This window comes from Monomorium pharaonis, chromosome 2, assembly GCF_013373865.1.
Source record: "Monomorium pharaonis isolate MP-MQ-018 chromosome 2, ASM1337386v2, whole genome shotgun sequence".
In the NCBI taxonomy this organism is placed as follows: Eukaryota; Metazoa; Arthropoda; class Insecta; order Hymenoptera; family Formicidae; genus Monomorium; species Monomorium pharaonis.
This window is the reverse complement of record NC_050468.1, coordinates 26,302,482-26,318,437: the sequence shown is the minus strand read 5'-3', so window position 1 is coordinate 26,318,437 and position 15,956 is coordinate 26,302,482. Positions and strand designations below refer to the sequence as shown.

Below are 15,956 nucleotides of genomic sequence, written 5' to 3'. Positions count from 1 at the left end.
TTCAATAAATCTTTACTTCAGCAAACATCAAATATAAATTAATAAAATAAACCACACGTACTGAATTATCAAAATATGTTGTATTCAGGTAAAAATGCAGCCGTGAGCGAGCTACATAAAATATTGATTTGCCGCTTAAAAGGTTACAAATTTATTTTTTGTTTCTTGTGTTATTAATTTTCCTTTATTAATTTAGACATATGTAAAAATTATAATATATCACTGTAAATCCGTTACGTAGATTTTATTTTGCTTGAAGAATCTTGATCCCGGAACATTTATTCATTCCTGACTTTCGAGGTTCTATCTGGTTCTAGCGTTACTTTGCAACTTGCGAATGCATCAGTTGAAACCGCTTTCGCACTCTCGTCACGAACCGCGAATAAAACGTTTCCTAAAAAAAAAAAAAAAATCCGCGACGAAGACGCGGCATTTAAATGCCAATTCGAGCCATGAAGGTCCGTTATACGGTAGAAATAAAATAAATGTGAAGAAAAGGACGATCGAAGTAACCGGGTTGAATTGGATCGAGGCAGAATTATCGAGTTGAATTTCAGTTTATCGGACGAAAGCGTTTTCTTCCAGGAAAACGTTTCACGATCATGCAAACGCACGCAATACAACACACTTTACAGCACGTAATTAAGACTCGATCTCGAAAAAAAAAAAAGCACGAATCTCTTTAAAAATCTTCTCGAGCTCTTCTTTCATCGAAAATAATCATTTTGCTAAAGTATCTAAAAATTTATTTGTATAATTACAATTCTAAAGATAATTTCGTTAGAGTTTAAATTGATTAATAAAATATCAAAACTTTTTGCAATACTGCTCTGTTTAATGTTCTTTATAATTACTTTGGTGTTCTATAATATAGAATTTATATAATTATTTTCAGATCTATACAGTTTAGAATTCTATATAAATACCTACATATATAACTAACTTTTAGATACTTCAGTAAAATGGTTCACATGTACGAGTTCCTGAGTACTATAAAAATTATCAAACATAAGTTAAATTATCATTAAAGACTAATTAATAAAAAACTTGTTTTTTTCTTGTTACAGCTTTTCCTATCTTTCCTATCTTCCGTTTTTTTTTTTTTTTACTTATTCGTCAAACCTCTCATTTCCTTTTGCGGGCGAATCGAACAAGATCGTATTCGATTTCGCGGCTAACCAATATCGCTTTTTCTTACAGCCGTGTCTCCGACGACGGTAACGTAACGTTAGCTGATTTTTATAGCCGAGTGAAACGAGAAACGCAGGAAATACCGCCCGACTCACATGTCACACTTGAAATTCGTTTGTCAGGATAGTTTATCAAGATAATTCGCTAAATTAATTCATATTAACACGCATCACAGCTTTTATTTCACAGGAAATCTTTCTTTGTAACTTGAGAAGCTACTGAGTAATAAAATTTTATTAATTTGTTTCGTTTTTGTTCATTTATTTTATTATTTATTTAATTTTAATTAATAAAAAGATCTTAATTATAAATCACGAACCAATTAATAAATTAATAAATACCTTTTATGTTACGTTATACATACAGGAGTTATAGCTTGAAAATGAAATATAAATAATAGAAAAGGTCAAGAGTTGAAGATACGGGGTACAATAGCACAGAGTTAATAAGGTAGCTGAAACGAGCTTCTCATTTCGCTGCCTCGCAGTTAACTCAGATAGCAAGAATCAACAACGCGCGCGAAACAACAGTATTAGATGACGGAACAGAAGGAGACGAGCACAGGGAATTTAGGTTTACAAAGTAGATTTGTAATGGCTGGTGAAAAGGAAGGGTGACTTGGATGTTTTTAAACTAAAAAAACTCACTCGACAACTCTCGTTTCGACTCGCTTCGACTTATTCTCCTAACTGCGGTCGCCAGGAAGCGATTAGTACTTTCATGCCTAATCATTATACTTTCTCTAAAACGCGAGTTTTTACCTTTAGCCTCATTCTGTCTACAAATCAATTTCATTACGTTTAATTGTCATATGTTTAATTTTAGATTTTATTGCTCTTTGTCAGTTTTCTTCGTCCCGTAGTTTTCCATTGAAATACGTCGCTCGTTTTTATTTACGCAATAAGAACACAAATAATATTGCATGTATTATCTAAAATTAAGTATTCTCTTTATTTTTATCTAACTAAAATTTCAATATTAAAAAACCGAGAGTTTATTATTTAGTAAAAACGTAAAAAATATGTAATAAAGTTATATACGTGTGATCATTACGCGATATCTTGTCTGAAATACATTATTTATTGATATATAGGTGGTTAAATGAACTATTAAAAGGATTTAAAGTTTATTTTCTACTAATTTCATAAATTTCGACAAGTAAGATTTTGTATTCACTCTAAAGTGTGGATCACAATGAACCTTCATAAGAGAAATATTCCATTCAATATCGATGCGCGCATAAATCGGCGGCAAAAGAGCGCAAATCGCGGTCAATTTTACGATTCTAATCGGTGCAGCGCGTCAAAGATATACGATTGCCGATCTGAAAGGGAAATCGAGCATACGACACGCTTCAAACAGATTACCCGGACGATCGGCCAGCCAGCGGTTTCGCCTCGTCGTGATCTGCAACCGCGAGCGGTGCCGCTCTTACCCAGCAAATTTCTACTTTTATTTATGACGGCAAATTGCGCTTAACGTCTCGCGCGGTACTTGAGGAAAAAGCACAAATATCTATCTCGCCGCCTGAATAATACGATGATTAACGATCGGAGATTAATCATAAGATGCTCGTTGAATATACATGAATATTCTAAAATCATCTAAAATCGAGCATACAACATCGCTTAATTAAAATCAAATATAATTTCAATAAATTAAAAGGAAATTTTTTCAATTACAATAAAATTTTTCAAAAATATGTTATATAATATATAATAGAAAAAAACATTTAATTTACCATTAAAAATGCTGACTATCGATCCTCTTTAATTCGTGTGTGATCTTGTGTCGTCTTACCTAGAACATAAACAAAAAAACAGAAAATTAGTTAACTTAAAATTAAGGTAAATTGCTTTTGTGTTTCATACATTTAATATTTTTATCATTACTCAAAATGTATATGCATTTTCTTTAACCCGCTTCTTTCAGTTAAAGAATCTACCCGATCTACCGTTTCTAGAGAGAAGTCGGTCAATGTTTATTTCGTCATTATAGCAGTAATCTAATTAGTTTAATGCGGTCAATATAATTAGCTCACTAGACTAGATAGTTTTCAAAAAGTAACTGTGGAAAAAATTTTCCCTATATTGTATAAAATGATATTCACGTAATTATACATTAATAAAAAATAGAAATAAAACAACCGCTACAAATGACATAATTTAACATATCAACATTAGAAATTTTCACTTTTATATCGACGTACGCAGAGTTAGGCAATATTAAGTATGTTAAATTATTATCACATTTATAGCACATGTAATTATTCATTATAGAATAAGCTGAAAATACAGGAAATACAAAAAATAAAGGATATGATATATAAAGGTATGATTTAATTTCTGCTTTCTGTTATATACCTTCTTTTAGTTTCCATTATTTAATTTTCATTATTATTAAACTTTACTTCCCGCCCCATCGTATCTTGATTCAAATTATCGAGTATTTAATCGTTAAATGTCAAGCGTAAAATCTGTACGATTCATATAACATGTAATTTATATAAACCATAATTTGCATTCGCAAGATTAAAATTAACTTTAATTTTTCAAAAAAAAAAAAAAAAACAATAAAGATAAGTTAAACTTTATTATCAATAAAAAAACCATTATTAAGTAGAGGCAAATTTTTCTTCGACTCTCGCCTTCCTCACTTATAACAAATGATATTAAAGTATAAGACGCGTAACATTAAAGTACATCCGCGAAGAATCGCAAAGCGGTGCGATTGGCGGAAATATGTTATATATATACATATATACATATATATATATATATATATACTCGCGGCGACAGAACGATCACGCACGCACGTTGATCTCTTTACGCACTGAAACGAGAGCGCGTCGAGAAGGATCACCGGCGACCCAGGAGAATGCACGCCGTAAATATTGGAAACGGCGTAAGGGACCCCGGCGTTTTTGCCTGGCGGCGGCGTTTTACTTTATATCATTCGGTAGAAACGCAGTCGCGGCTCGCGACCGCCGGCGCGCGGTGCAGCTATTTATATAAAACCAGATCCCAGCACAATAGCAACTTTCTACTCCTACACGGGAAGCGGTGGGGCCGGCGAGTGTGTGGCCGCGCGCGCTTACACGCCGCGGACGTCCGCTGCAACGTGCTGCACGCGCGCGCTCTCACGTTTTGCCGCGTGCGGAAAAACGCAACCAAAATTATCGGCTGTCTACCTCGACGCACGAAACGTAATTCTCCTTTCTTCTCTCACCTAACGATCGTGAAATTAGAACTTAACTCGTTATTTTATAATTGCCCGACAATCTTGGTCTTCGGACAAGCTCTATTGCAACTGACATGATTTAAAACACATTGGCTGCGCAGCATCAAGTCGAATTAATATAAGGCAAGAGAAAACAGATTAATAATTCATACGTCTTTGAAGTTGTTGCATGTGCAATAAGAAAATCTCACATTTATTGTAGGGATTTCTTTCTAAAAAATGGACACGTTAAAGAACTGACAATGCTAATTGTTGAAATTCGTTAACCTTCTAACATATATGAAAAACCCGGTTTTGAAAAGTCGTACTTTTCGTCCAATGCTTTGCTTTTATCTACGAATTTTATCTATGAATTTATATAATTTATTTACATTATATAATGCTTCATAATTTTATAATAAGTATTTTATTTTATATAAAACACAATATACATGTACACTACATTGTATATATAAATATTAAATATTATACAATTGTAATATTTTTAATATTTAATTGTAGTACTACAATAAAGTTAAAAAATATTAAGCATTATAAAATAATGAAAACAATAATTGTTCAGTGCTAAAGCATTGAATTTTTAAGACACAAGTAATTTGTTAAAAAAAAAATGATCAGTAGGCATCGATGATATAATAGCAATAATAATATGTAATAGGAAGAATATATGTATGTCTTCTCTTTCGATCTACACAATTATTATTAAAAATACTTCTTCTGAAGATTGGAGTATTGATTTAAAATATCTTTCCCTTATAATTTGCTTTCCGTGTATCCTTTCCTATAGAATAAAACTACATGTAAAAGTAAAAATGCCACCCATAGTGTATGCGTGACATGCATGCGCGTTCATAGAACGCTTTGACACTTCTTGGAAGCGAAGCTCATTATTATAGGAACGTTGGAAAGCTTCATTTCGAAGAGGAACCGGCACGCCCCGATGTTTTCTCCTGGCGAGCCATGCTAATCGCTATTTTATTTAGCGGACAAACTGGCAATTACATCGCTTCACGAATAAGACACACACCCACGCAGATCCATTCTGCCGATGGATGCGTGTTTGTTCGCAGATAGGGCCCAAGACAGCTGAAAAAAATTCATGACTGACAAAACGCAAATATTATTTCCGAAAAAAATTATCCAATAATAAATTCACAAATATTATATCAAACTGGAATTGTGGTAATGGAATATATAGAATATTTCACATAACTTTTTAAGTATCTGTTTATAAACAGCAATTTATATGCATTAGAAAATTATTTCATGAAAAAAGTAATGCGCGAATAAATGATAATTTATATATTCGTCTGCTTACTCTTCTTCAAAGAAAAATATGTTAAAAATATAATCTCTTACATATAAAATACATAAAGTACATATAAAAATATAAAATATAATACAATTTTTATTTCTCTTTATAATTCTGTAAAAATTTTATAAATGTAATACTGCTTAACGTAATTCTTTAAATTTTAGCTGCTCTTAATTTTCAATTTTTGCGAGAGAATAAAAAAATCAAGATATGTTATTAAAAAACTATCCTTTCAGTATCTTACTATTTTGAAATCTACCATATTCAGATATTTAAACAAATTAAAATAACAATTTATCAATTTCTATACACAAATAGGAATTGTTCGGTTTTCATCTGTATGATATAATAAATATATAATAAAGTATACGCAGAATAAAAGCTTCGCTGCAAACGCATTTGGTACGACAGTTATACGACACAAAAAGCAAGGAGGTAGAAGGGAGGATCACGAGGGAATCAAACGTAAAATTGATCTAGCTATTAACCGCAGGCATCACAACCAATGTAATCCACAGTTGAAAGCATACGATTTCGAGGTCGAGAAGTGATAAACTTGCATAGGTTCTTTTGCGATCGTGAGAATATCTAAAGAGCATCGAGCGCGATGACGGTGCCCGACGATGCGCAGCAGGCATGTTGCACAATACATTTCAATCCATTAAGCACAAATTCCCCGTTACATGATAAAGTCTACGTAGCCATGCGGAATCACGACTGCTGGATCACACAATAGATTTGCCTTGGATTTCTTCTACTTTATTCAAATACTAAAATCCTTAACGGATTAAAAATAGATTTTTTTTTTTTGTTTTGGAGAAAAGAAACTCTACGTAAAATTTTTGAATTATACATAATTCAAAAAATTCTATGCACGCAGTTTAATCTTGAGCTGGGCATTTAAATAACATTTTATTCTTTACTTAATTTTAAGTAAATTTTACTTTATTAAAGTATTAATTTGAAATTTTAGCTACAAAATATATGGCATATCAAATATTGAAAAAAATTATAACGCATAACATCTAATAAATTAGGAAAATCTTGAAATTCAATGAAAAAATCCTCTCTATTAATAAGCTGCACAAAGGAAACCAAAAAAGTACCATTCCACACCGACGACGACATAACATTGGCTATAAATCGTACCGATGAACGGCGCGCATTTGAAAAGCAATCATATAAATTGGACGAAGTCGTATAAATCTGATTCCCGCGACGATATCTTCAGAATGCAATTACATAAAAATATCTTCCGCGGAAACGCACCGAATTGTTGAAATTGAAGCCGCATTTCTCCCAACATATTTTATTACCTACAGATAATGCAGATTGCTTAGCGTAGAATTTGTTTTCAGTTTAAACAATAAAATAAAATCGTATCTTAATCACACAGATAAGTTTCCAAGCATATATATTATTTCATAAAGATAAGTTTCTTGAAAAGGTAAGATTATTAGCATATCATATAACAATTATCTCAACTGGATAATTATAATAATTAATGATAATAAAATAATATTATAAAAATATAATTAAAAAATAATAATACAATGAAACGCAAATAGTATTACAATCTGTATGAAAATAGTAAGATATTGTACACATGTATTTATTTAAGTAAATAAGAGTGTCAATCAAAGTTATACTTAATTAAATAGATCAATGGCAAAAATTCCTCCCAACGAGGACAAATCAAGTTAACCAGCACTACGCGATCGTCGATTATACTACTGATACTCGTAGGAAAAAAACATATCGCATGATGGCCTGCCATTCTTGGTGCTCGCCGTTGCGTTAAAATAGAGCATAAACAGCTCACGGAACCGCGCGGAACTTGTTAGCGCATTAACGCGGCGATGTTAATCACGCTCTCGAAGGAAGCGTAGAAAAGCCTCCCCGGAAGAGAAGCACGCATCGCGATGGCCGCGTATCATTCATTACGCGTGAGGGCATATTAATAATCGGCGTCAGGACCCGATACGTGACACCTACACGCGATTACTCACGGTACTCGCGATCCGTAGCTGCGCTCCCTCGGGACAGGACCCGTCCCGTGTCAAAATGATCCCAAGTGTAATTGTCGCGAATATCACTGTCAAGACTTGAAATCCTCTAGTGCCTGTACGGTACTACTAATGTTGTGCCGACGTGAGAACGCTGGAGTATCCCCGAGCGCGTCTGCCTTGACCTTTCGTAGGTAATTTCAATCTCTCTTGGGATCGAGTTGAAGCCAAATTTCGAAATAGGAGATATGTGATTTTCTTGTTCTTTGTTTCTCTTTTTTATCACGTCAATAATCCGATAAACATAAAAACGTTATTTATACCTTCCTAAAGTTATTTTATCGATCGATGCCCCGAAGAAATTTATTATTAAATTCCTCGATGAAAGTTAGCCTGAGTGTGATCGAGGGGAAAAACTTATCGTTTGTATAGTTTAGCTATGGAACTTAGTTGCGATACTTCGTGTCGAAGGTGGCTTAAAGTTTCCCCACAAAGCGGCGAAGTAACTCCGTCCGATTGTACGATTGAAAATAATCTTTGTGCTATCATTTCCCGGACGTTCGGTATAGTAAGCACGTTCTCTGTGTGCATACAACGAGGAGCAACGTTTCGCGATGATAATAATTTAACGGATCATCTCTGAAATGGGAAATACAGATATAAATTCCCCTCAAATTATACACATTTTATATTTGATATCCCCCGATAACCATCTGACAATTCAAATATCATCGTGAACGCGGATTTTACAGTTACGGCGATTGGTGTAACCACACGACAGCGAAGTGGAAGTAAAGCTAAGGCTGTATCACAGTTCCGTTAAAACAGTGAAGTCATAACGATCGTCCGCGCAATTAGATTCCACTCGCAATACTTGCGCGATGGAAATTGATGGTAGCCGATTTACTATACCGCGATACCAATATACGTAACGAAACGACAGCGATCCTTCTTCTTCTTCTCTCTCTCTCTCTCTCTCTTTCTCAAGGCGCTCAACCCTCGACGTGATAAATTCTCCACGAAACGCTGCGTGGATCGCCCTTAATTTATAATCCGCGCGAAACAGCGCAGCGCAGCCAAGGCGTCGCGGAAGCGCGCGGGGCGCGAATAATTCACTACGATACCGCTGTGTGCGGTAGTTACGTTCACTTAAGGCTCTATCTAACTAGGAAGAGCTGTGGGCGCCATTATATGCACCCTCTTATTTTATCAGACGTGTCTCTAGGTTTTGTGTTTACTATCCCGCTACCAGCGATACTTTTTCAACTTTTTTTTCTCGCCTCTTTCCCGCCGTCATCGTTCCAATCCAGCCGCTTGTAATGCCTTCTTGACGCTCGCCCTTTGTTGGCATCTATCCCAGAATTTATCCCAGTAATAATCAACCTACAATATTAACGGGTGAAAGAGAAAAAGAAGGGAGAGGAGGAGGAAAAAAAGTTGAAAGCACGTCGATAATGAGAGATAATAATGATTTCAAATTCAAGAGTGATATCTTGTATATAAATATATATATAAGCAAAATATAATGCATAATCTAAACGCGTACTTTATCTAAATGCGCGATATATTAAAGTAGTTCAAGATAAAACGCACTCTATTATTTTCTAAAATGAGATTTTCTAAAATTTGAAAGAGACAATTTTTTAGAATAATACTAGAAATAATTATTTGGTTTGTTTAATTTAATTATTATTATTTATTTGATAAAAAAATAACTAATTCTAAAATATAAAGATGTAAAACAAAAAAGAAATATAAATATATTTTATTTTATTCTTTTAACGTTTGATCTTAGGCTGACTAATTTGTTCTAATTTTGATAACAATTATAAAAGAATATTACGATGACCACTCGCAGATAGTAAGATTCGTGACGAAGCAGTTTAAAAACGTCGTGAAGTAAATTAATTCGTTAACGTCCCGCTGACGTGCGAAATATGTTTTTGAGTGACGAATCCACGCTGCGGCAGATGGCTGACAAGGACATCGCTGTTACGCAAAACGATGACAAAACGGTACTGGCCGCGAGTCAATCACCGATCTTTAGGCCAACTGCGACACGATCGTGAAACTCGATTCTCCATCGAAACTCGTTGTTCGCCAAATTGAGCCGTTGCTCACTCTCCATCGGTGTTCTTTTATTTTTGCGCTAGTGCGACGGATGCACCGCTCGCATGCAAATCAATACGAAGCCGGAGGAGAGATGAGTAAACTTCGAACCTCGATAAAACGCCATCGCGCGCGTCATCGGCGCAATTATCGATGAATTTACAGGCCACTTTGAAAGGTACATATTAATTTTACGACGTTAAAACGTTCCACGGTGAGAGATAAGCGTTGTCGATCGTAGCTCCAAACTTGCTTCATTAATAATCTATGATTATATCAAACAAATGATAGAATCAAATATTTCTTGTAAACACGAATAAAACCTGATATTCTTTTGTCAATAGAATCATATTGCGCAAGTAATCCATTACATTTTCCTTCTATAAAAGAAAAGGAGTAAGATCGATAAGATGTGTCAAATTTTATTAATTTTTGTGAAGACATAAAATATTGAATTTTTTTTAGATTTCCTAAAGTCTTGGTCATCATATATAAAAATTGAGAAATGTTATGTAAATTAAAATTTATAAATAAATTTTAATTTTTTGAAAACGTATCAATTTTATTTTATCCGTACGTGTGTGTGTAATTTTTTCAATAGTGATATAACGAACATTTAAATTAAAAATTATCCTTTTTATAAATAAAAAAATTTATTGTCTCATAACAAAATTCTTAATAATTTTTTAATATTAATACTTTAATACAAATAAAACATATTATTAAGTATTACATTTTTATACAGACAAACATAATTTTTAACTTACATTCATGAATGTGTCATCATATTTACTCATGACATCCATTCATTATCTCACTTATTGTGAGGTTATCGCGTTTATTTCTTTATTTGATAAAAATGTTGCAATGCAAAAAGTACAAATTAATAGTTATTGTTATACACGTTTCTTATTACATTAGATTGTAAGTTTATAAAAAAACAAAAACGTTTATTACCGTTATATCATTTTTTTATGAACAAACATAAAAAATTACATATAAGTACGTCTAAAACAAATCATTGTATTATTTAATTTCATTATTCAGTTTATTATTCAACTTAAAACTGAAAATTATACAAGAAAATTATAAAAGATTATTTATTATTATTTAAAGTCTCTAATAAGTTGAGCATCAGTTTCATTATTTGTTATTAACTTAAAAAATTAATGTTGTTATCCTTTCTTTTACCATATATTTACTATATATATCCAATAAATTTTTAGAAAGAATATTTATAAATATTAAATAATAAACATTCAAAATATTTAAATAAATGTTGAAATGTATACATGTTTCTAAATATAATGTCAATGTGCATATATTTTTATATATAACTAGCTATGCCCTGCCACGCGTTGCTGTGGCTCCTTATATCTTAAGCTACGTTTTTTTCAAATTTTCTTTGCTTTCGTTGTTTAACTTTCAAGAGCCTTGCTTTACTGTTGCTCTTTTTATTTTATTTTTGAATAAGCATTTATCTATCTTTAATAAATCTAATATTCACGTACTTCTAACTTTTTTTCTAAAAGCTGCCATGGATTTAGAAATCCATTCAAAAGACTGTTTTAAATAAGTTCCTTTTTTTCAATAAAATAACTGCCATCTTTATTTTTCTTATTACCTTAATTTAAACACAATAGAAATTTTTTCGCCTCTCCCGGTCTCTCCCGTCTCTCCCCATCTCTCCCGGTCTCTCTCCTGGTCTCTACCCGTTTCTCTCCGTCTCTCCCGGTCTCTCCCCGTCTCTCCCGGTCTCTCCCCGTCTCTCCCGGTCTCTCCTGGTCTCTCCCCGTCTCTCCCCATCTCTACCCGTCTCTCCCCGTCTCTCCCCGTCTCTCCCGGTCTCTCCCGATCTCTCCCCGTCTCTCCCGATCTCTCCCCGTCTCTCCCAATCTCTCCCCGTTTCTCTCCGTCTCTCCCGGTCTCTCTCCTGGTCTCTACCCGTTTCTCTCCGTCTCTCCCGGTCTCTCCCCGTCTCTCCCGGTCTCTCCCCGTCTCTCCCGGTCTCTCCCCGTCTCTCCCGGTCTCTCCCGGTCTCTCCCCGTCTCTCCCCGTCTCTCTCGATCTCTCCCCGTCTCTCCCGGTCTCTCCCCGTCTCTCTTGGTCTCTCTCCGTCTCTCCCGGTCTCTCCCCGTCTCTCCCGATCTCTCCCCGTCTCTCCCGATCTCTCCCCGCCTCTCCCGATCTCTCCCCGTTTCTCCCGGTCTCTCCCCGTCTCTCCCGGTCTCTCCCCGTTTCTCTCCGTCTCTCCCGGTCTCTCCCCGTCTCTCCCCGTCTCTCCCGATCTCTCCCCGTCTCTCTCGATCTCTCCCCGTCTCTCCCGGTCTCTCCCCGTCTCTCCCGGTCTCTCCCCGTTTCTCTCCGTCTCTCCCGGTCTCTCCCGGTCTCTCCCCGTCTCTCCCGGTCTCTACCCGTTTCTCTCCGTCTCTCCCGGTCTCTCCCCGTCTCTCCCGGTCTCTCCCCGTCTCTCCCGGTCTCTCCCCGTCTCTCCCGGTCTCTCCCGGTCTCTCCCCGTCTCTCCCCGTCTCTCCCGGTCTCTCCCCGTCTCTCCCGGTCTCTCCCCGTCTCTCCCGGTCTCTCCCGGTCTCTCCCCGTCTCTCCCCGTCTCTCCCGATCTCTCCCCGTCTCTCCCGGTCTCTCCCCGTCTCTCTTGGTCTCTCTCCGTCTCTCCCGGTCTCTCCCCGTCTCTCCCGATCTCTCCCCGTCTCTCCCGATCTCTCCCCGTCTCTCCCGATCTCTCCCCGTTTCTCCCGGTCTCTCCCCGTCTCTCCCGGTCTCTCCCCGTTTCTCTCCGTCTCTCCCGGTCTCTCCCCGTCTCTCCCCGTCTCTCCCGATCTCTCCCCGTCTCTCTCGATCTCTCCCCGTCTCTCCCGGTCTCTCCCCGTCTCTCCCGGTCTCTCCCCGTTTCTCTCCGTCTCTCCCGGTCTCTCCCGGTCTCTCCCCGTCTCTCCCGGTCTCTACCCGTTTCTCTCCGTCTCTCCCGGTCTCTCCCGGTCTCTCCCCGTTTCTCTCCTGGTCTCTACCCGTTTCTCTCCGTCTCTCCCGGTCTCTCCCCGTCTCTCCCGGTCTCTCCCCGTCTCTCCCGGTCTCTCCTGATCTCTCCCCGTCTCTCCTCATCTCTACCCGTCTCTCCCAGTCTCTCCCCGTTTCTTTCCGTCTCTCCCGGTCTCTCCCCGTCTCTCCCGGTCTCTCCCGGTCTCTCCCCGTCTCTCCCGGTCTCTCCCCGTCTCTCCCCGTCTCAATGTGTCAAAATTTCAATAATATTAATAAAAAATTATTTTTTACACTTAAATTATGGCCATCATTTTTGAAACACTGGTATATCCAAAATCAAACCCCATAAGAACACTCCCGGTTACGAATGCAACGTTGTGTCAAGATTTCAAAGCAAAATTTACTGGTAAAGCTTTCTATTCAAATCATTACACTTTGGCAATGATTGTTGCAAATTATTTTACTCCAATTATTGTACCGATAATTTCTTTACTTCCTTGTACCACAATGTCGCAAGTACTCAATATGTCTTCATTAGTGGAAAAGACATTATCGATGTCACAGTTTCTAATTCTACAGTCATCCTTGCACAATTGTTGCATAATTGCGTTACTAATATCCGTATTTCAAAACAGCGTTTATTCACAACGCGTTCAAATCTCGACGAATACTTATGAGAGAAGCACAAATATTAGCAAGGAAAGCCATGAAAGACGGATTTAAACAGAACTTCAGTTCACGAGTACAGTGAAAGTGTGCGGGTGAGATCGGAATTATTGGAGCATCGGAAAGCTGTGAACGTTAACATCAATTTAACGATTCTACGGAAATTTTCGAATAACTAAGAAAATTGAGATCGAGCTTTATTTCAACGTGACATTTTATGCGCGACTAATAGTGTCCTACATGTAACTGTATGCTAACTTATTTTCACATTGTATAATTATATACCGTTGATTATTTCTGTCGCATACATTTTAATTGCTTTTTACGGCGACGGTATATCGTTACGATACGAGCAACATTCTCGGCAATGTCATTCAAGGCTGCAAATATTTTACTTTCACCCGGGTTTCTCAGTGCTATCAATATCAGAAATGAGATCGCTCGTGTGAAAGGCGTCCCAGTCGTTTCCGTGAGACGCGAAGTATCGCTCATATACATTTAATGAATATCAGATTGTCGCACACGTAACGTATGAGGGCCATAAGTTACGTGTTCTCGCATACGCGAGAAATACTTATTTTCCGCGTCACGCTGGAGTAACTTGGCACAGAGATGAGCTCGAATAGAGAGTTGCGATTTTACGCCGTAAAAAAAAAAAGAAGGACTTCAGATTTACATCCATTCCGCGCATTGTGTGCGTTATGCGTGCGTATACACAGACGCGCGCATGCAGGTGTGAAAAAGGAAGCCACGAAGAGGCAGAATAAGGAACAAAACGCCGTAATGTCGGGCGTTGAGACGAAAGACGGGACAAGCGCGACGCCGTAATAACATTCTTTATGCGTGTTTCACGAGATGGAAACGTCGGGATAATTCTAGAGCAGAAGAATGAACACCTGCTGCCGCACCTCGAGGAGAGCACCCATTCACGGTTCTTCGTTTTCATTCAGCATTTCTTCTTACTTTGCGCCCGTACCCGTAATTTCTCTCGCTCGCACGACGCTCGGCGTAGGGACGAAGCGGTAACGAAGTAATTAATCCTTCGACTACCTACATACGTACGTACAGCAGGCACGGCAGATGAGCTCGCGGTAATGGCAGGAAACTTTTAATCCTGCATATCCCACCGGCAATCTCGCCGCGATTTTATTTTATTTTATTTTTTGTTATATCGCACAATCGGGACGAAAGGAAAAGAAAAGAAAGGGAGATTATATCGCTACGGAGATTCGACGATGTGTTTGTGTGTCAGTAGTACGCGACACGTCTCTCTAATCCTTTCGGCGAAAGGATTGAGGGACAGGATAGATTAGAGAGCCAATTTCTAGAACGCGCCGCAATCGAGAATGCAGTAATCACGAGATGGACTCGTGGACCGTGGTGCGCTCTGGTTTTGATACGACCGCGTAAATAACGACGGATCGAAAGTAGAGGCGGTGCGCGCGCGCGGTGATGAGAAAAGTTCCGAGTGCAAAGTTCTTAATGCGCGATCGCACTCGGTCGAAAAGGACTGGAATCAACGGGGCGCGCGATGAAGATAAGTGGTATTGAATAACGTCATTAATACGACAATCCGATCGTAACGGTAACGCGTAACGATAATAGTTGTAGAAAATTGTACCGGTCCCGGTGTGCAATTAATGTGTTACTTTATAATGCATAACACGCGAGCTCCTCTCCGCTCGCCCATGTAAGGAAACCCGTTCCCGGGGACTTAATTTTCATCCGGGGCATTTTGTTTCCGGTTTGGTAACCTCCCGAAGAATTACAGTAGTGCGTAACACCCGACCACGCGACGATTCTACCTTCACGTGCTGTGGCAAACTCTCGCTGGAGTGCAATTATCGATGTTCTCCCTCGCGTTGAGCTTTTAAACGGAAACTTAGTCGCTCTCGTCTCAGGAAGAGTTTGTCACACTAAATGTTCCATGTAATGACGCGTATCACACGCAAACTTACTTCCACAGCTTTGAGCTTTCGAAATGCCTTTGAAATTCGTGGCAATAAGACCAGATAATGATTTCCTATGACTATATAAACGTAATAGAAGCCATTTTATTATATCAAATTTTATTATACCAAATAATAAACCATTAATGTTAATGGGAAATTCTAATAATCGTTCTAATGGATTTTCGATCGATTGCCGAGAATCGCCCGTTTGTGCGCTGCAAAATCGAAATTTAGAGACCGCAGAAACGGTTGACGTCAAAAGTCGACGTCGCGTAGACTCGAAAATGCATTATGTTGCGTGTAATTAGATTTCCACCGCATGAAATGTGACGAATTTTGAGACTGGTCGACCAATGGCTGACAGCCACGCGACAACTTCAGTAACTCAATTATCAACCCACTAATTGTGTGACCGTTCAACTTTTCACTTAAGACAAAAGCAACGTCGGCCAGCGTGGGTTGTGTGACGAGATATCTCTA

General features: G+C 37.7%; 1 protein-coding gene across 1 annotated transcript in view; it reads right to left on the bottom strand.

Moving 5' to 3' along the window:
• Positions 1-15,956, bottom strand: part of LOC105832536 — a 161,860-nt gene that overhangs the window by 77,598 nt on the left and 68,306 nt on the right. The window lies entirely within an intron of this gene.